This window comes from Eptesicus fuscus, chromosome 18 (genome assembly GCF_027574615.1).
Source record: "Eptesicus fuscus isolate TK198812 chromosome 18, DD_ASM_mEF_20220401, whole genome shotgun sequence".
NCBI classification, from domain to species: domain Eukaryota; kingdom Metazoa; phylum Chordata; class Mammalia; order Chiroptera; family Vespertilionidae; genus Eptesicus; species Eptesicus fuscus.
Window position 1 is genome coordinate 35,256,059 of NC_072490.1, and position 20,483 is coordinate 35,276,541.

The window sequence follows — 20,483 nt, forward strand, 5'->3', positions numbered from 1 at the left end:
TGTCCTAGCTGGGTGGCTCAGTTGGTTGGAGCATCATCCTGTACACTGAAGGGTTGCAGGTTCAATTCCTGGTCAGGGCACATACCTAGGTTGTGGGTTCAATCCCCACTTGTCCAGTGTATGGGAGGCAACTGATCAATATATCCCTTCTCTCTCTCTCCTCTCTTCTCTTCTCTCTCTCTTCCTCCCCCTCTCTCTAAAAATCAATGAAAACATATCCTTGGGTGAGGATTTAAAAAAAGGAAAAATTTTGATCAACCCTGTCTATATAACGAGTTATTTTAAGAACTGAATGCAATGCAATAAGGGATAAGAAAGTACTCTGTAAACCACAGCACACTGTGTAAGGAATAATAAGTAACTTCTATTATTACATAGAAAATACGTGCATTACTGAAATTGCATATCCCCCACCTCTCTACCCAAATGGAGCTAATTTCTATTTATCATGAAGCAAAGAATAGAGGAAGATAAAAAATGAGCCTTTCAGGACTTTACTACATTAAAACAAGGTGTTCTTTTCTAAGTTCTCTCTGAAGTATAGCCTTAAGTCCAGAGTAGTCACCACAGGAGGCCACACACCTGAATGCCAAACATGTGCCTACCCAGGAATACCATGCCACCAATAACATGAAGCTGTGGCCAGTGTTTTGGAAAGACATTCCTCTAAGGTTTTCCTCACCCTGAGAACCCTCTCTCTAAAAATCAATGAAAACATATCCTTGGGTGAGGATTTAAAAAAAGGAAAAATTTTGATCAACCCTGTCTATATAACAAGTTATTTTAAGAACTGAATGCAATGCAATAAGGGATAAGAAAGTGAAGGACCTAAGAGCTACACTATTTGCCTCTCTATGGACACCAGAACCATGATAAAAAGTCATAGAAATTCAAAGACACAGCCTTCAGGACTATGTCTCATAAAAAAAAAAAAGCCCTGGGCAAAGGGTGGGGTTCAAGAGCTAGCCTGTAAACCAGAGAGGGATGCTGTCTGCCACTCAGCAGGACTAGATGGTTCACTCTGGAATGCCAACAGGGATTGATGATGATGCAGATGCAGCTCTGGGCTTCAGGCTGATTACCTGTTCCACTTTGATATCATAATCTCCGAGGACTTTTTTGCCCCGAAAGCATTTGGCCCTGGAAAAATAAAAATAAAAACACAAATTAGTTTTGTACAAGTTGAGGTCAGAAATTCATTATGACAAAGATGAGCCTACAGCAGACAGAACCCCAGAATGACAGTCAAGAGACATGGGTTAGCGTTAGAGCCTAACTTTGCAATTGGATCACCATGATTGAGAGCCTCAAGCAAACCACTTCCCCTCCTTTATATGTTCAACTTATCCACCTATAAAATAAATCAAAGCACTTTTCACTCTCAGGTTTTGTAATCCTATATAATAAAAGGCTAATATGCAAATTGTCTCCACGGGCGGGAGTTCGACCAACCAGGAGTTAGATGTGCGCTGACCACTAGGGGGCAGCGTGGAACATGGCAGGCATCAGCAATGCAGTGCTGGCAGGGGGCAGCAGTGGAGGCGCTGCCAGCCCCCAATGGGCCCCGATGAGAGCGGGACCATGGTGAGAGGGTGGAGCAGGTGAGCAGGTGGCGCCAAGCCAAGATGGGTGCAAAGTGAGGCTTTGGCCGTCAGCTGGCAGCTACTAGGGACCCTACCCATGCACGAATTTCATGCACTGGGCCTCTAGTCTATATATATAAATGCCTAAGCGACCATCTGACCATTCGACCATTCACCCGGTAGTTATGATGCCCAATGACCACCAGGGGGCAGACACTCCAACCAGTAGAGGAGGGAGCCTGATTCCTCGCGGAATCGGCCGTGGGTTAGGTTGCTGCTGGGGCACTGTTGGCCCTGAATCTGCTTCACCCGCACCCTGGACCCATTGGGGGATGTCAGAGAGCTGGTTTCCACCCAATCCCCACAGACCACACTGAGGGACCCCACCGGTGCATGAATCTGTGACAGGGCCTCTAGTTTTATAATATCTCTGGTCTTTTGGCTACCAAAGAAATCTAAAAGTAGGAATTTTCCTAATATTATTCCTGGTAAAGACTAAGTCAATCTTCTATAGTTTCCTTATCTTCCCCCATCTGACATTTCACTCTGATTTTCTATTTGGTTTCCACCTTTGAAAGTTTACTTTTAAAGAGACTTATTTTGCTTCTTCATATCCATACTTCCAAAAAGAATGTGAGGCTACCAGAAAAAGAAAAAAAAAGAGAAAGATGCTGAGTAAAGCTACTATAATTTAACACAATACCTATTCTGTATTTCTGAGCAATCAAGAAAATGAGTCAAGCCCTGGCCAGCTAGTTCAGTTGGTTAGAGCATTGTCCTAGTACGCCAAGGTTGTGGGTTCAATCCCTGGTCAGGGTACATACAAGAATTAACCAATGAATGCATCAATAAGTGAAACAACAAATCAGTGTTCCCCCTCTCTCTCCCTCCCTTTATCTCTAAAATTAATAAATTAAAAATTAAAAAGAAAGAAAATGAGTCAAGCTGTTATATAGTATTTATTATCCTTCCATTTTGTCATGGGTCTGGGGAAACCTCACATTAATGCATTAATGGCTCCACAGTCTCTGGTAAACAGATTATGTTATGCTTATATTTATATCCATTCCTACTTTATCCTTAACCTGTCCTCCCTGACATAGAGTTTCTTATCTGTCTACTTTGGCTGGTTCTCCATTTGTAAAAAGGGCCTTTCCACACTGTACCTGTTAGCTAGGTTGGCTTGCTTTCCCAGTGCTTAAAATTTCAAAGTAGCATATTTCACCGAAGATTTTCTAGAAGTCCTTCTCTAAAATAAAGGAATATATTAAAATATTGGACATCACGTTCTAGGAACTGTGTATTACTTGCTTTCAATAACATACTTAATCCTCTTAACAACTTTTGAGATAGGGGAAAAGGTCTTTATTTTCTAGATGAGGAAATCAAGATTCAGGAGGAAAATGTCATAGGGCAAGTTAATGACAGAGCAAGCATTCACACCCAAGTCTGAGTCCAGTAACTTGTCATTGCACAGCACTATCTCCCTGTTGATTCATTCTCTCTATCTTCACTCCCACCATCACAAAAACTGACTTGTCATGTGTACTGCGTTGCATGCACTCTCCCCCTCCACCCCCATTTCCTTCTTCCGCTCAAAAGGGACTTGATGTTGTAGTTCCACTACAAATACTTCCTATCCTGGTTCCTGTGAACTACCCAGGACGAGGCCAAGCTATTTCCTTTCCTCTCTTGGTTCTGGAACAGTCCGTTCTAGGAAGTTGTCATTTGTCCTATCCAAGTCCCTGGCCACCCTCAAATTGCTCCTCAGAGGCATTCAGCCATCCTGGAGTTGAATCACTGAAGTCCATCCCCCCACCTCTGTCCTAATTCCTTACTAAGCTTCTCAGTTTGCTTCCAGGACCCTGTTCAACATTCATAGTTCAGCAAGCCCCTTGGGCAAGGGACCTATAGCATATCCTGTCCCTTTGGCTACTGTTTCATCTTACTTACTGGTGTAAATAATAGTCTATACATGGCACTATCATTACTCTACAGTTTTTGGACTCTGTAGGTCTTTGTCCATGACTATAAAAGGGAGGAACTAGAAAATATAACCCATGGGGCTCCTTTTTGGTTAGGTGTGCTACCTTGTTACCAGCAATGCTTTTTGGATGCTTCCTCCCATTTTCCATCTCAAAATAGCTCTTCTTCTCTGAGGTAAGTCTCAGAGACATTAACTTCTCATCCTTGCATTAACAGTAGGATGCCTTGCATTTTCAAGGTACATTCCTTGCCTTATTTATTTCTTACAACTCTGTGAAGTAGCCAGGACAGATAGTGCTGTCCTGTCCATTTGACCAGTGGATAAACTGAAACCCAGAGCAGTTAAATAATATGCCCAAATCACACAAAAAATTCATCAGAGTTAAGTTTAGAACTAGGAGTTTATATCTAGGTGCCAAAGCTTTTTAATTCACTCATTTATTTTGTAGGTTTTGAATACTAATATTGAAGTATATTTATAGATTCTGGCTGGGTTTATCTGCCACTTCCTGCATCTGCCCATTGACCAAGTTGGCTAATGATACTGTTTTCATGCCTTCTCCCCACCCCCACCTCTCCAATTACCTTAATGCCTTTTCCTTAAGGTAATTTGTCCTGTTAGAAATCTTAGTCTGTATTTCCTGGCTCCAGGTCACTGACCTCTCTTGGCCGAGCTACAATCTTATAAAAAAGGAGCCAAGATGGCAAGCAGTTGGGGCACAAAACCTTCTTCTGGAGAATGAGCACATTCTCCCAGCTCATGGCCTTTGGATGTTTTGATTCCAGGTATTTTTGTGAAAATTTTTGCAGCTTACAAGCAAGAGACAAAAGTACTTCCTGATACAAAGAGCACTGTTAGGAGGCAATCTGCTAGAATCCAGAAGGGTTCTGGATCACAGGGCTCTAGATCATAATCTGGGTGGGAATCCTAGCTGTGCCCTCTCCTGGCTGTATGATCTTAAGCAAATGGCTTAAATTTATATATATATAGTTAAGTCAATCAAAGAATAAATCAAAGGATAAAATAAAAAATAAGTTGACCCTTTCCCATTCCTCTATCATCACACGTACTCCCCATATCAGTGCAAGCATATCCTTCCATTGTGGAGGAAATGTGTGCATACAGCTGCATACATATATGTTTCAATATGGTATCATCCTATGTAATAAAAGAGTAATATGCAGATTGACCATCACTCCAACACACAATATAGCTGCCCCCATGTGGTCAAAGATGGCTGCCCCCATGTGGACACAAGATGGCTGCCATAAGATGGCCAGCAGGGGAGGGCAGTTGGGAGGCACCAGGCCTGCAAGGGAGGGCAGTTGTGGGTGATTAGGCAAGCAGAGGAGGGAAGTTGGGGGTGATCAAGCCTGCAGGGGAGGGCAGTTAGGGGTGACCAGGCCGGCAGAGAAGGGAAGTTGGGGGCAAACAGGCTGGCGGGGGAGCAGTTAGGCATCAATCAGGCTGGCAGGGGAGTGGTTAGGGAGTAATCAGGCTGGCAGGCAGAAGCGGTTAGGGGCAATCAGGAAGACAGGCAGGCGAGCAGTTGGGAGCCAGCAGTCCTGGATTGTGAGAGGGATGTCCGACTGCCCGTTGGGATCGGGCCTAAACGGGCAGTCGGACATCCCTCGAGGGGTCCCAGATTGGAGAGGGTGCAGGCTGGGCTGAGGGACACACCCCTCCCCGTGCACGAATTTCGTGCACTGGGCCTCTAGTCTTATATAATAAAAGGCTAATACGCAAATCGACTAAACAATGGAACTACCGGTCGCTATGATGTGCACTGACCACCAGGGGGCAGACACTCAATGCAGGAGCTTCCCCCTGGTGGTCAGTGCACTCCCACAAGGGACGCGCCATTCATCCAGAAGCCCTGAGCCAGGCTCATGGCTGGCGAGTGCAGTGGCATGGCAGTCAGACATCCCCCAAGGGCTCCTGGACTGCGAGAGGGCACAGGCCAGGCTGAGGGACCCCCCAACCCTTGAGTGCACGATTTTCGTGCACTGGTCCTCTAGTACTATGTGAACTCTTCTTTTTTGAACTTTGATTTTTATTGCACTTAAAAATACATCTTTTTTAAAAAATATAGTTTTATTGATTTCAGAAAGGAAAGGTGAGGAAGAGATAGAAACATCAATGATGAGAGAATCATTGATTGGCTGCCTCCTGCATGTCCTACACTGGGGATTGAGCCTGCAACCTGGGCATATGCCCTGACCAGGAATCCAACTATGACTTCCTGGTTCATAGGTCAACACTCAACACTGAGCCACACCTGCCAGGCAAAAAATACATCTTAGTGATATGCTTTCATCACATATTGATAAACCTCTTTCTTAACAGTTGTATGAAATTCCACTTGAAGCTCCTACAGTAATCTAAACAATATTTATTGATGAGCATTTAGATCTCCAGTTTTTTTGGGTTGTTTGTGCTGTAACAGTGTTACAATGCCTTACATTTTAAAATATGTCCATAGGATAAAGAATTTTTTTCTAGCTTTACTATAGTATAATTGACAAATAAAATTGTATATATTTAAAGTGTACACCATAATGATTTGATATATATACTTTGTGAAATGGGATTACCACAATCAGGTTAACATATCCATCACCTAACATAGTTACCATTTGTGTGTGTGTGTGTGTGTGTGTGTGTGTGTGGTGAGAACACTTAAAATCTACTCAGCAAATTTCAAGTATACATACAGTATTATTAACTATACTCACCATGTTGTACATTAGAAAGACAAATAATTTATTGCAAAATTGCTGGTGCAATGAATAGACACAATTATAGTTTTTACTGATAGTTCCACACTGCCCCCAAACCAAGAAAAAGATTATAGCACCTACCCAGTGTTTGAAAGTTTGAAAAAGTTATTAGTCTATAACATGCACACATACATAGTTCCTTCCTTAAGCTGGGCCCATTAAAAGTGCTCAGTATGGACTTTCTGACTAGCAGTCAGGTCAAATCAATCCAAATTCACCCCCTTGTGCTCAGTCCTAAACAGAACCCAAGATGTACATCCTTGAAGCACAGACTAAAAATACCTACGGGTGCCTGTGTTGTCAATTTCCCCCTATTGTGACATTTTCTTAACAAGCCTAGCAGCTGAGGATGTATGTGAGTTTAATGGCTTGCAGCTTCCTTGATGGACCATCTCCCCTTATTGCTAAAATGAGTAGAGGCTTCTAGATTTAACTCTTCTTACTCAAGGCACTGAATACTCTCATTAATTCCCATCTACCTGCCAAGGAAGGCTCATGAAGCTGAGGAGCATTATTTCAGAGACTTCTCTGCTAAAGCCACCGCCAAAGTTGACCCAACCTAGGCAATCCCAGCTTAAATATCCCCTCCTATATGCATGGGATAATAGAGAAAGGTCTAGAAACAGGAGCCAGGGAAGCTGAGTTCAGGCTTAGTTCCACCACTTGTCAGGTATGTGATTTGGGGTAAGCAAATGCCCCTCTAAGCCTCCGTTTCCTCATACATAAAACAGAGCTAATAATAGCAAATATTCAATGTGTGCTAACCACTATTCTAAGTATTTTATATACTTCACAACCTCATTTAATAATACCTGAGTCACAGGTTGTAGTGAAAACTTAATGAAGCCAGATGAGAATAACTAACATTAACATGTTGGAAACTCTGAAATGCTATGCAAATATGAAGTACTATAAGCAAAATGCAACAGACATTTATATACCAGGTATTATTGCTGCTTTACTTACCACAGCCAATATGGCTTCTTCCTCTTCTGAACTTTCATCCCATTTATTGTCTGCTCTTATTTGGCTCATAGCATCATCATCTGATACCACCTTTTAAGATTATGTAATAATGCTTCAAAGCAAGGACCATGTGAGCCCTGGATTTTCCAGAACATTTTGAATTTTAAATATTATTTCCTTTTGACAGATTATGTTCTCTGAGCTAAGTAAAGCCTGTACAAATATAATCATTGTATCTAAAATTTTCCAACTCCTTCACTGAGCTGTGTACTTAGTAAGTTCACAATCAGGGCTTGCTTATTGACTGGAGATGTTAGGAGTGATGTGGTTTGGGATGGACAAATATAGAAAACCAGAAGAGACCACTGTAAGGATTCAATGGATTGAGTCTCCCTCTGCAGGCCCAGCCAACTTCTCCTGTGTTCTTGCATGTTTATATTTAGGGCATGATGCTCTTTCTTCTCTATCCTTACATACATGAAAATTTGTTGTCAATCTCCATCCAACTGGAACTAAAGGACCTAAAAACAGCCTAGTGTACAAATCCTCCCTAGATGGCTGAGGTTTGCACAAGGATCAAAACCTCAAGCTAAAATATAAAAGCACTAATAATGCATTTACAGTCTCTCAAAGTCACTTAGGGAGGAGAAGGCTCTCTAGGAGCTCTGGAAACTAGCACATAGTAAATACATAGCACTGTTTGGACATTTATCTTTAACAAGGTGCTTAGTCTCTGGCTCCCACTGTCTCTAATTCAGGTCTTGTTCTTTCCCAAGCATCTTTAGGTATCAAGAAGTCAGAAAATAAACTAGAAATAGTAAAGACTACCTATTTCCCACCCTACATGCAAAGGGTAAAATCAGGGCTGCAGATCCTAGAGAATTTGTGAGCATCTGCTGCCACCCACTGGCAAGATATGGACTGCAGACACGCTGCAGTCAGCCAATTGAACAGTCAGACTCCACTGGCCCAGGGACATCCCTCCAGGTGCTTAATTGCTGATCTGACAAAGGATGCCTGAAAATTAACTGTTTCTTCTAAAAGGTGTGTGTCTAAACACCCCAAGCTAGATAGTTGGTTTTTTGCAAGCTGTAGAAAAAGGTCTGTGGTTTGTCAGTAAATTCAGCAACAATTTACTGAGCACAAAGTGGTAGGTGCTGGAAATAGAAAAATGCATTAGCATTTGCCAAGTAGAAAAAACACTGTCTAGAAAAGGAGAAGGATATCAATATGGGTAATTGCTAAGGTCCCTTTCAACTCTTAGGATTTATAACTAGTATTCACATTCTCACCTTTCAACCCTTTCCTTTAAAAATATTTACAAAACAACTAAAACAACAAAGGTTTTATATAGCCCCAAAAGACATACAGTGAAAAGTAAGTTTCCTCTACCTTATTCCCCCCACCTCATTTTATTAATTTATTGGGATGACACTGGTTAACAAAAGTATACAGTATTGTGTGTTTACCACCCAAGTGTGTCTCTACCCATCCCCCCTATACCCTCCTCCACCCACCCCCGTTTCCTCTACCTTCAAGAAGCTCACAGGTTAGTGGAGAGCAGAAGCATAAATAAAAGATCTTAATATAGGGCATATAAGCTGTAGCAGGAGTACAAACAAGGAACTGTGGGAACCCCAAAGGAGAGAGTTCTCACTGCCTGGAGAAGTCTGGGAAGGCTGAATTTTGAAGAATGAGTAGAAATCTGCCACATAAGGAGGAAGCAGAATGGAAAGGTGACTGCAAAGGCACAAAGGCTGTTTGAGCACAGAGCAAAGCAGTGGACCAGCTGACTGCAGGGAGGGCACTGTGGGGTAAGCAGTGAGAGTTCAGTCTCCTGAGAAAGAGAAGAGATTGACTGGCAAAGGGCTTCAAATGTCAGGCTGAGTAGCTGGGACTTAATGGCTAGCTTCCAAAAAAAATTTTTTAAACTTTTTATTATGAAAAAATTCTATTTTCAATAGTTATCAACATTTTGCCAATCTTTTTCATATATCACCTTCAACTATTTTTATTGAGACTATTGTTTAAGTGTTTGAAGGAAAATCCCAAATAACAAACATGTCATTGCTCCTGTAAACTTTTGAATGTTATCTCTGATAATGATAAAAAATTTTATTGTGGTAATACATATATAACAAAATTTGCCATTTTAACCATTTTTAAGTGTACAATTCAGTGGCATTAAGTACGTTCATGATGTTGTGCAACCATCATCACTATTCCCAAAACTTTTTAACCATCCCAAACAAACTCTGAGCCATTAAGCAATAACTGCCCATTCCTCTCTCTCCTCGGTCCCTAATAACCTCTAATCTATTATCTTTCTATGAATTTGCCAATCCTAGGGTAATGCCTTTTTAATAATTTATTATTTAATAATTCATAATAATTTTAACATCTTCATTGAATCTATACAGGCATACCTCATTTTATTGCACTTTGCAGATAACAGCATTTTCATCAATATCAAGGCAAGATTCTCCACCAGCAAAATGAAGGCTCAGATGATGGTTGGCATTATTTAGCAATAAAGTATTTTTAAATTAAGGTATGTATGTTGTTTTGTAGATATGCTATCACACACTTAATATACTATAGTATAAACAAAACTTTCATATGCATAGGAAAACTGAAAAATTTGTGTGACTTCATGCCCTAGCCAGTTTTGCTCACTGGTTAGAACACTGGCCTAAGGACCAAAGAGTCTGGGGTTCAATTCTGGTCAAGGGCACATATCTCCACTGCAGGCTCAGATCCCCAGCCCCAGTCGGAGCATGTGGGGGAGGCAACCAATAAATATGTCACTCTCACATCTATGCTTCTCTGTCTCTCCCCCTCACTTACACTCTCTCTAAAAATCAATGGAAAAAATACCCTTGGTCAAGAATTAACAACAACAAAATTTGTGAGACTTGCTTTATTGCAATATTCATTTTATTGCAGTGGTCTTTGAGGTATGCCTGTATTCAAGTTTTCCCAAATGTCTCCAAAAATACTATCAAAGATTTCAAGCAAAGGCGGGGGTGGGGGGATAACAAGGGGTAAGAGATTAACCAAGGACTTGTATGCATGCATATAAGCATAACCTATGGACACAGACAGTAGGGGGGTGAGGGCATGTGCTGGGCTGTGGGAATGGCCAGGGAGAGGTCAATGGGGGGAAAAGGATACATATGTAATACTTTAAACAATAAAGAATTTTTTAAAAAGATTTTAAGCACAGAGGTGGCATGATCAAATGTGCCTAAGATCTGAGAGACCATTTAGGTTGTAATCCAGAAGAGACTGGTGCATTTAGAAGCTGGTGCAATAACTAGACTTTAGGACTTGCTTTTTTATTGGTACATGGCAAACCAATAGCTATTAGACAGCACTCACCTAACAATTCAATGGATCATTTGATTGATTAGACCTAGGAACTTAGAATCTAGCTGGGAAATGACAATGATATTAAAAAGTAGAATTTAGCCCAGCCAGTGTGGCTCAGTGTTTGAGTGTTGACCTGTGAACTAGACAGCGGTCCTCAAACTTTTTAAACAGGGGGCCAGTTCACTGTCCCTCAGACTGTTGGAGGGCCGGACTATAGTTTAAAATAACACTATGAACAAATTCCTATGCACACTGCACATATCTTATTTTGAAGTAAAAAAAACAAAACGGCAAAAACACCCGCATGTGGCCCGCGGGCCGTAGTTTGAGGACGCCTGAACTAGGAAGTCACGATTTGATTCCTGGTCAGAGCACATGCCCGGATTGTGGGCTTGATCCCCAGTGAGGGGTGTACAGGAGGCAACCGATCAGTGACTCTCTCATCATTGATGTTTCTATTTCACTCTCCCTCTCCCTTCCTCTCTGAAATCAATAGAAAATATATTTTTTTAAAAAATAGGACTTAATGAAGTGATAGAAAATGGTATAGGATTCCTACTACAGATGTTCTGGAATAGTGACATAAATGAGAACTAAAATAGTCAGATAGGACCTTACATTGGTAAAAGGGTTCTAATCTCAAATTTGGACTTAATCTAATTCATGAACCATAAAACTTTCTTTCAGTACATGGGGAAATGTCTGTTATGGATAGTTAGTTTAGGAATAAGAATGGAAGAATAGAAGTGAACACTTTTCTGGTAAATCCTGTGGCTTGTCCTTCAATTATTAATTCAGTGATTAAGTTGTTAAACCAAATGCTCTGCAACTAAGGCACTTCTTAGATAGAAAGCGAGCTGTATGGTGTCTCAGTTAACATTCATATAAACGATCTGGAAAAGAATGCATGGGAAAATTGCCAAGTTGCAGATGGCATTCAGCTCTTCCAGGGATTAAAATGCCAAGCTGATTAGGGATAAACTGAAAGATGATGTGAACGTGGGCAGAAAAGTGGCAGAGGAGTTTTAATGTGACTAAGTGTAAGAAAACATTCAGGGGAAATAATCTTTTCAGGAGATCATGAGTGTTCAACTACAATCCAGTAGAGGAACCTAAAATGACAGAAAATAGTTTTTCTTAAGATATCAGTCCTGTGAGATGTTATAAAGCACAAAAAGATCAAGAAAGTAAAAGGTGAAAAAATCTTGAAAATTGATTGAAAATCCAATATTAAGGGTTTCTTACACTCTTAAGTACCTCATCTTGTACAAGTCTTAGTACTTTTGTACTGTGTTTGTGATAAGGAGTATCAGTTCCACTTATCTACATACAAATGACATGATAAAAGTAGAAATAGCCCAAAGAAAAAAAAACAGAACAAAATGAAAAGGCTGAAATAATGAGTCTCTTTTCAGTCTTTAAAGCTAACGATCCAAAGGTGACAGAAGAGTGTGGAGGGAAAGAGAACCCTGATTGACTACATACTTCATTCATTCCAGATAACCAAATTAATCTTACAATTTTTCATGCCTTCCAGGAATATCACCTCAGTGTGTTACTGGTTTTATAGAAAAATGAGGCTCAGATAAATTAAGTGACATGTTCAATGGTAGCATTTAGTAGGTGGCAGAGCTAGTTGGTAAAATTAAATCTCAGTGCTTCTGATGATCAGGTTTAGAGATTGTATATACTTCATTAGATGGGAACTGTACTCTCTTTTCATCTTTGTATTCCCAATATCTGTCGTACTATTTGGCACATAGTAGATGTTTAGGAAATGTTAATGGGGTTATTGAATTGAATACAGCTAGACATTTGGAGGTTAATATCAGAGAGGGCAACCATGCACAATCAAATTGAGTCCCAGGTTTGTAGGTCTCTGATGATACCTACTTAGTCCTCTGGAGTTTATAAAATTTATGAGACCCCCCCCCCCTAAGAAAAACAGCAATCTCAAGGCCCTGAAAATGACTAATTTCTGAGTAAATAGCCCAGCTGTGACTTCAGTTGGGAAAAGCAAATCATTTTTTCTGAGCAGATTTTATGAAAGTCTCTATTTGGGGAATAATTAAATGATGAACTATCACAGGATAACAAGATTATCAAATACATGGGGAAAAAGGATCCTGTATCTCAGAAGAACACATAATGGGAAGATTAGATGCATTTGTCTATAATTATAGTGGAGCTACAGAACAGAATGCTTTGGCGTCATGGGACAGATTCTCTTTCCATGACTTGCTTATAAAATTAAATCAGGCTGATTTGATACTGGGCCAAAGTGGGTCAGTTATAAAGTTTTAAAGTGCTCTGGAGAAACACTGAGCATATGTAATTTTCAAAAGATATGGATTTATTTTATGCCAGATAAATAGGGTTCCTGGCATTGAAAAATATCCAAGTTTAACTCCAGTGTAGGGTCACATCATATCCATAATCACCACTACCATCAAAGCTACACATTTCCATCAAGCAATCTATATACAAAGAAATATTCTTTATGATCTGGCCCCACCATTTATTTCAAACAGATCTTCCACTATTTCCCTCATGCAAGACTCCTGCAGAGTCTTTGTGTAAATTAAAAAAAGGCACCCCTTCCTCCAGATGGACACACTCCTGAACCAGGGTACTTGGCTTGAAAGAATATGGGGCTGTATTTCATCCCCACTTGTCTCCTCAGTCAATACCCTTGTGCTGTGAAGAAGCATATGCAGGAACCCTTGCCTACTACCATTCAGACACTGAATGGTACTATTACATCAATCTCCCATTCAGACACTGTTTCCCAACTACCTCTTGTCAAACTAAAGCCTCTGATTTCTTAATCCATTTAGAAATCATCCCTCTCTCACAGTAGCCACATATGGAAACAATGTAAATGTTTGTTGATGGACAAATGGATAAGAAAATGTGATTTTATATACACTCACACACACATATATATGAAATTTTATTCAGGCTTAAAAATAACACACACATGAATCCTGCCATTTGCAACAATGTGGATAAATCTGAAGGACATTATGCTAAGTGAAATAAGCCAGACACAAAAAAATAAATATTGAAATATTGCATGATCTCACTTATTTGTAAATCTAAAATAGTCAAACTAAAAAAAAATAATAATAAAATAGTCAAACTCAGAAGCAGAGACTAGAATAGTGGTTGCCAGGGGTTGAGGGAGGGAGAAATGATGAGTGTTGGCCAAAGAATCCAAAGTTTCAGTTAGGCAAGATGAATAAGTTTTGTGCGGCATCGTGATGATAGTTAACAATACTATATTGTATACTTGAAATTTGCCAAGAATTCTCAGCACCAAAAAAAAAAAAAAGTGATCTCAAAGGCTTTTTATGCATCTATTGAGATCCTGTTGCTTTTCTTATTAAATTTGCTGGTGTGGTCAATTACATTGACGGATATTCAAATGTTACATGAAACTTGAGTTTCTAGGATGAACCCAATTGGGTCATGATGCATGATCTGTTTTGGATATCATAGAATCCAATTTGTTAAAATGCTGTTAAAATTGTTGCATCCATGTTCATTGGGAATTTGGGTTTGTGGTTTTCTTTTCCTGTGGTGTCTTTGGTTTGGTGTCAGAGTAATGATGCTGGCTACATAGAACATGTTGGGAAATAATAGCTTTTGTGAAGCTTGTATTTTCTCTACAATAAATGTTTGGGAGACTTCAACTGTGAAGCAATCATTGATTTTCTACTTTTCTTCCAGCCTTTGAATCCAGCAATAAATCTTACTTTATCATATAATGTTCTTTTATTTTTAAATATAGTTTTTATTTATTTCAGAGAGAATGGGAAAAGGAGAGAAATAGAAACATCAATGATGAGAGAGAATCATTGATCGGCTGCCTCTTGCATGGGAGGAAGCCCATAACACAGGCATGTGACCTGACCGGGAATTAAAACTTGACTTCCTGGTTCATAGGTTGATGCTCAACCACTGAGCCACACTGGCCGGGCTCATATAATGTTCTTTTTAATACCAAATTGGATTCCATTAGTTAATATGTTATGAAAAATGATTGTATCTAGATTTGTAAGTGGAATGGGACAAAAATCATTTTCTCATTGCTCTTATCCAAATTATTGTCAAGGTTATTCTAGCCTGAAGAAAACTGGATGGAGAGTCTTCCATTTTCTTTTTTGATATAAATTGTATGCATTATCTTAGCATATATCCTAAAGCTTATTAAAGGTCACTTGAAAAGTAATATTTTAAAAAAAAATAAAAGAAATCACCTCTCTCCTCATTAAGGTCCAAAACAAGTTCTGCTCCCTTATAAAATCTTTCCTGTGCTCTTCTCCTGCAGGGTTTCTCCTTCCTTTGAAAGCTTACTGTGAAACTCTTAGTTGTTGCTGTAAATAGACCCAGCTTAGTATCATCCACTGATTTCTCATTTACAGGGGTGGGCAAAAGTAGGTTTACAGTTGTTCTTGATAAATAATAACACAAGAATAAAATCTGGCCCTAGCCAGTTCGCTCAGTGGGTAGCGCATCAGCCCAGACTGAAAGGTCTTGGGTTCGATTCAAATCAAATGCAAGTATGTGGGTTGCAGGCCCGGCAGGGCGAGTGTGAGAGGCAACCAATCAATGTGTCTCTCTCACATTGATTTTTCTCTGTCTCTGTCTCCCCTTCCCTTCCACTCTCTCTAAAAATCAATGGGAAAATATCCTCAGGTGAGGATTAACAACAACAACAAAAAAGGAGAATAAATACTGTGTTTTGAGTATTAACAACAGTAAACCTATTTTTGCCCACCAAGAATATGTGCTTCTTCCTCCCTACTGTATCAGAAGCTCCCTGAGGGTGCACACTGTCTTATGCTTTCTTCCTAGTCCCCAGTCACTCACCCCTGCCTTATACAAAGCATAGCCGGGAGAGTTAATTTTATGTGTTAACAGGACCACAGGTGTCAGATAATTGGCTAAACATTATTCTGGGTGTGTCTGTGAAAGTGTTTCTAGATGAGATTAACGTTTGAATCACACTGAGTAAAACAGATTGTCCTCCCCAGTATGACTGAGCTTTACCTAACCCATTGAAAACCTGAAAAGAACAAAAAGGTGTAGTTAGGGAGAATTTACTCTCTCTGCCTAACTGTCTTTGAGCTGGGGCATCACTCTTCTCCTGCCTTTGAACTTAGACTGAAACTTACACCATCAGCTCTCATGAGTCTCCAGCTTGCTGACAGACCTAGGGACTTCTCAGTCTCCATAAATGCCAGTTTCTTACAATAAATCTCAATTCTTTCCATCTCTCTCTATAGCTATCTAGAGATAGATAGATGACAGATGATAGACAGATACTAGTAGATAGATAGATGATAGAATTGATCCTTGAACAACCTGCAGGTTAGGAGTGCCAACCACTGCACAGTCAAAAATCCATGTATAGCCCAGCCGGAGTGGCTCAGTGGTTGAACCGGGTCACAGTTCGATTCCCAGTCAGGGCACATGCCCAGGTTACGGACTTGATCCCCAGTGTGGAGCATGCAGGAGGCAGCTGATGAATGATTCTCTCTCATCATTGATGTTTCTATCTCTCCCTCTCCCTTCCTTTCTGAAATAAATAAAAATATATTTTTAAAAATCCACGTATAATTATTAGTTGGCCCTTTTGCATATGAGGTTTGAACCACTGATTGAAAATACAGTTGACCCTTGAACAGCCAGGGTTTGAAATGCATAGGTCTACTTATACATGAATTTAGATCTATTTACTACATAGATATATATTATCTATTTATTATCTATATACAGAGATACAGAAACAGACAAAGATAGACATCTACCTACTCAAGCTGCTATGACAAAATATAATAGACTGGGTGCTTAATTTATTTCTCACAGTTCTAGGGGTTGGGCAGTCCAGATCAAGGTGCTAGCCTATTTGATTCCTGGTAAGACCCTCTTCCTAGCTTGCAGACAGCCACCTTCTTGCTGTGTTCTCACATGGTAAAGAGAGAGAAAAGCACTGGTCTCTCTTCCTCTTCTTATAAGGATTCCAATCCCATCCGGGGGGCCCCACCCTCATGACCTCATCTGAACCTAATTACCTCTAAAAGGACTCACTTCCAAATACCACCACATTGGGAGTTAGAGCTTCAAGATATGAATTGGGGGAGGGAGGTACACATCCAGCCCATAACAACATTATTTTTTAAAAATATGTATATTTACTGGTTTCAGAGAGGAAGGGAGAGGATAGAAACATCAATAATGAGAGAGAATCATTAAACAGCTTCCTGGCAGCCTCACACTGGGGATCGAGCCCCCAATTTGAGCAAGTGCCCTGACCAGGTTCATAGGTTGACGGTCAACCACTGAGCCATGCCGGCCAAGTTCATAACAACATTCTTAACAAAAATCTGTTGCTTGATCCCTGACAGAGGACACCCATCTACCTGAAGCCCACCTACCTTGAGGGAACAAGGAGTCACAATACATAAAACAGTATCACATAAGAATACACAATACTGTATGGTCACTAAATGCAAAGAACAAATAGCCATTTACACCTTCAGCTGGGGTATACACTCCCTGAATCAAAAGAAAGAGTACCTTCCCCACCATGTTACTGAGAAACAAGTTATTCAAGCCAACTCAGAAACTGCATTTTAATCAATTGCTGAGAGGCATGGCACAGTGAAAAGAGCATGGATTTTAAAGCCAGCCTAACTGGATTTACATCTCAGGTCCTCAACTCACTGCTTGAACTTGGGCTCTTTACTCCTCTGTATCATTATTCAATGATAATATCTATTTCTAAAGTTTGTTAGATTTAAATGACCATGCCTTTAATGTATTCCTCAAACATGCTAAACTTACCATCTCTTTTGGGCTTTTGCACTTACTACTGATACATCTTTCCCCCAGATCTCTGTACTATTCAAGTCTCAGCTCACACATTACTTCTTCAGTGATGTTTTTCCTGACTACCTGAACTAAGGCAGTCCCCTCCCCTCCCAGTCATTTTATCTGTTATCTTCATAGACATTATATTCATTTTAAAGTTTCCTTGACTATTTGTTTATTTATTATCCATTTCCCCAACCAAAATGTAAGTTCCGTGACAGCAGTGACCTTGCTGTCATGATAACTGTTGTATCAATCCAATGCCCATTATAATGCCTGGTACATGTTAAATGCCCAATATTTGTTAAATAAATAGGTGAGTATGTAAAGTATCTAGCACAGCACCCATCCACATATTTTAGGTCCTTTACTTTCCCCTTTTTATATAAAAACCCCTGGATTAAATATGTGCCTGTATGAGTTCTTTGAAATGGAGAGCATTTCAACAAAATGGATTCATTGTTTGAATGCTGATCAGGCACTTATAAATAGACAGAAATATGGTCATTTACTCCAATGTGCCATAAGACCATCCTCTGTCTTAATGATCTATTTTAGGTACAAGTCAACATACTAGTTATTGAATTATTTATAAATTTTAGTCTCATATGAGACATTAATAACATATTCCCTTAGCCATCTGAGAGGGAAAGTTTTGCTTAGAGGCCTTTTATTTATGAGGAAACAGAGGCCCAGAGAGAGGAAATACTTAACTAATTCAAAGTCAAACTCCTAGTTAGAGGCAGACCACATGCCCTTTCCATTCTACAATGCTGTCTCCTTAGAGCAAGGAAGACAACTATCCCCAAAATTAAAGCACACGCTAATTCAACAGAAATCCCTAAATGATATTGCAGGATGGGGAAACTAAAGACCTGATTTGCATTTAGAATGCTTGTGAGATCAAGTATGATAAAGAATACAGGGTGAGGCAAAAGTAAGTTGTGAGCACATGAAACACGGTTTATTCTTGTACTAGAGTCCAGGTGCATGAATTCGTGCACCAGTGGAGTCCCTCGGCTTGGCCTGCGGGGTCAGGCCAAATCTGACTCTCTGACACCCTCCAAGGAGTCCCAAATTGTGAGAGCATGCAGGCCAGGCTGAGGGACCCAACCAGTGCATGATCGGGGCCAGGGAGAGAAGTGGGAGGTTGGCCAGCTGGGGAGGGACCACGGGAGGGCTCCAGGGCATGTCTGGCCCATCTCGCTCAGTCCCAATTGGCTGAACCCCAGCAGCAAGCTAACCTACCAGTAGGATCATCTGTCCCCTGGTGGTTCAGTGCACATCATAGCGAGCGGTTGAGGGGCCTTAGCATATCATTAGCATATTACGTTTTGATTGGTTGAACAGACAACCAGACACTTAGCATATTAGGTTTTTATTATATAGGATTATTATTTATTAATTGTTGTGTTATTTTCCATACAAACAACTGTAACCCTACTTTTGCCCCACCTTCTATAAACAGCAAAGCATTATGAAAGCATAAGAATATTTTATTTGTTTTTTATCACTGATTCATTGATTCACTTTGTGATACTGCATCACCAGGGCACATTTCACATAGCAAATTGCAGGAAGGTAATAAAAAAAAGAATTCTGCCCGGCTGGAGTGGCTGTTGTTTGAGCACCATCCCATGCACTGAAGGGTTACTGGTTCCATTATGGGTCAGGGCACATACCTGGGTTGTGGGTTTGATTCCAGTAAGGGAGTGTAAGGAAGGCAACCAATCAATGTTTCTCTGTTATATATCTCTCTCCCTTCTTCCCCTCTGCCCTCCCTCCCTCCCTTCCTCTCTCTAAGCATATCCTCAGGTGAGGATTAAATTTAAAAAATAAAATAATAATCCCCTCATTCTGCTCTCATTAGCAAAGGAGATGACCCTCTTTTCCTGATCCAAGTGCAAACTGCCATGATTGGTATTATCAGCTTATTCACCACCATGGCTCTTCAGAAACATCCTTATACCTCAAGGCAACAACACTTTTGATTTCCAAATCCAAACCCAGGTGGCACATTCCATTCTGCAATTTCCAATTGGCAACGATTCAGGAAGAGATGTTATTCATCAGAATAGGCACTAATGACTGAATTTTGGCAGGCTGGGAGAAGAACTGGCACTGTTGTGGAAGAGACATTCCACAGGGTCCTAGTTACACCTGAACTTAGCAACATGGAACCACGTATGTTCTAAATGGAAAAATGGACCTTAGATGCTATCCTGTCATCTATCTATATAGAGTATATAAAAGGCTAATATGCAAAGTGTCCCCTCGGGAGTTTGACCAGGAGACTGAGAGTTCGATCACTCGCTATGACGTGTGCTGACCACCAGGGGGTGGCGCAGAATGAAGGAAGGCCCCAGCAGGCAGCTGGAAGGCCCTGATTGCAGGCCAGGCGTAGGGACCCTACCTGTGCATGAATTTCATGCACCAGGCCTCTAGTATATATATAAAAGCCTAACATGCAAAGTGTCCTCTTGGAAGTTCAATCGACTGGGAGTCCGATCACTCGCTATGATGTGCACTGACAACTAGGGGGCGGCATGGAAGGAAGGCCCTGGCTGGCAGCCAGCAGCCAGGAAAGGGAGGTCCCAGCTGGCAGCTGGCAGCTGCTAGGGACCCTTTCTGTGCACATATTTCGTGCACTGGGCCTATAGTTTTTATACAAGAAACTGAGGCTTAAAGAGGAAAAGTTGTCCAAAGTCATACAGTGAGAACCCTGTGGGAACACTGATTTCTTCTCAATTCAGTGCTCTTTTTGTTATACCAAGTTTAGTCCAGAATGGATCTGGATAGAAGCTTATGCCTTAGTACTGAAGTGCAATGATATATTGTGCTGCTCTGACTATCTTCTGCTCAATGAATTTGTCCATCCTTTCAGTTACCTCTAATGATCCACTGAAATGCTCTTCG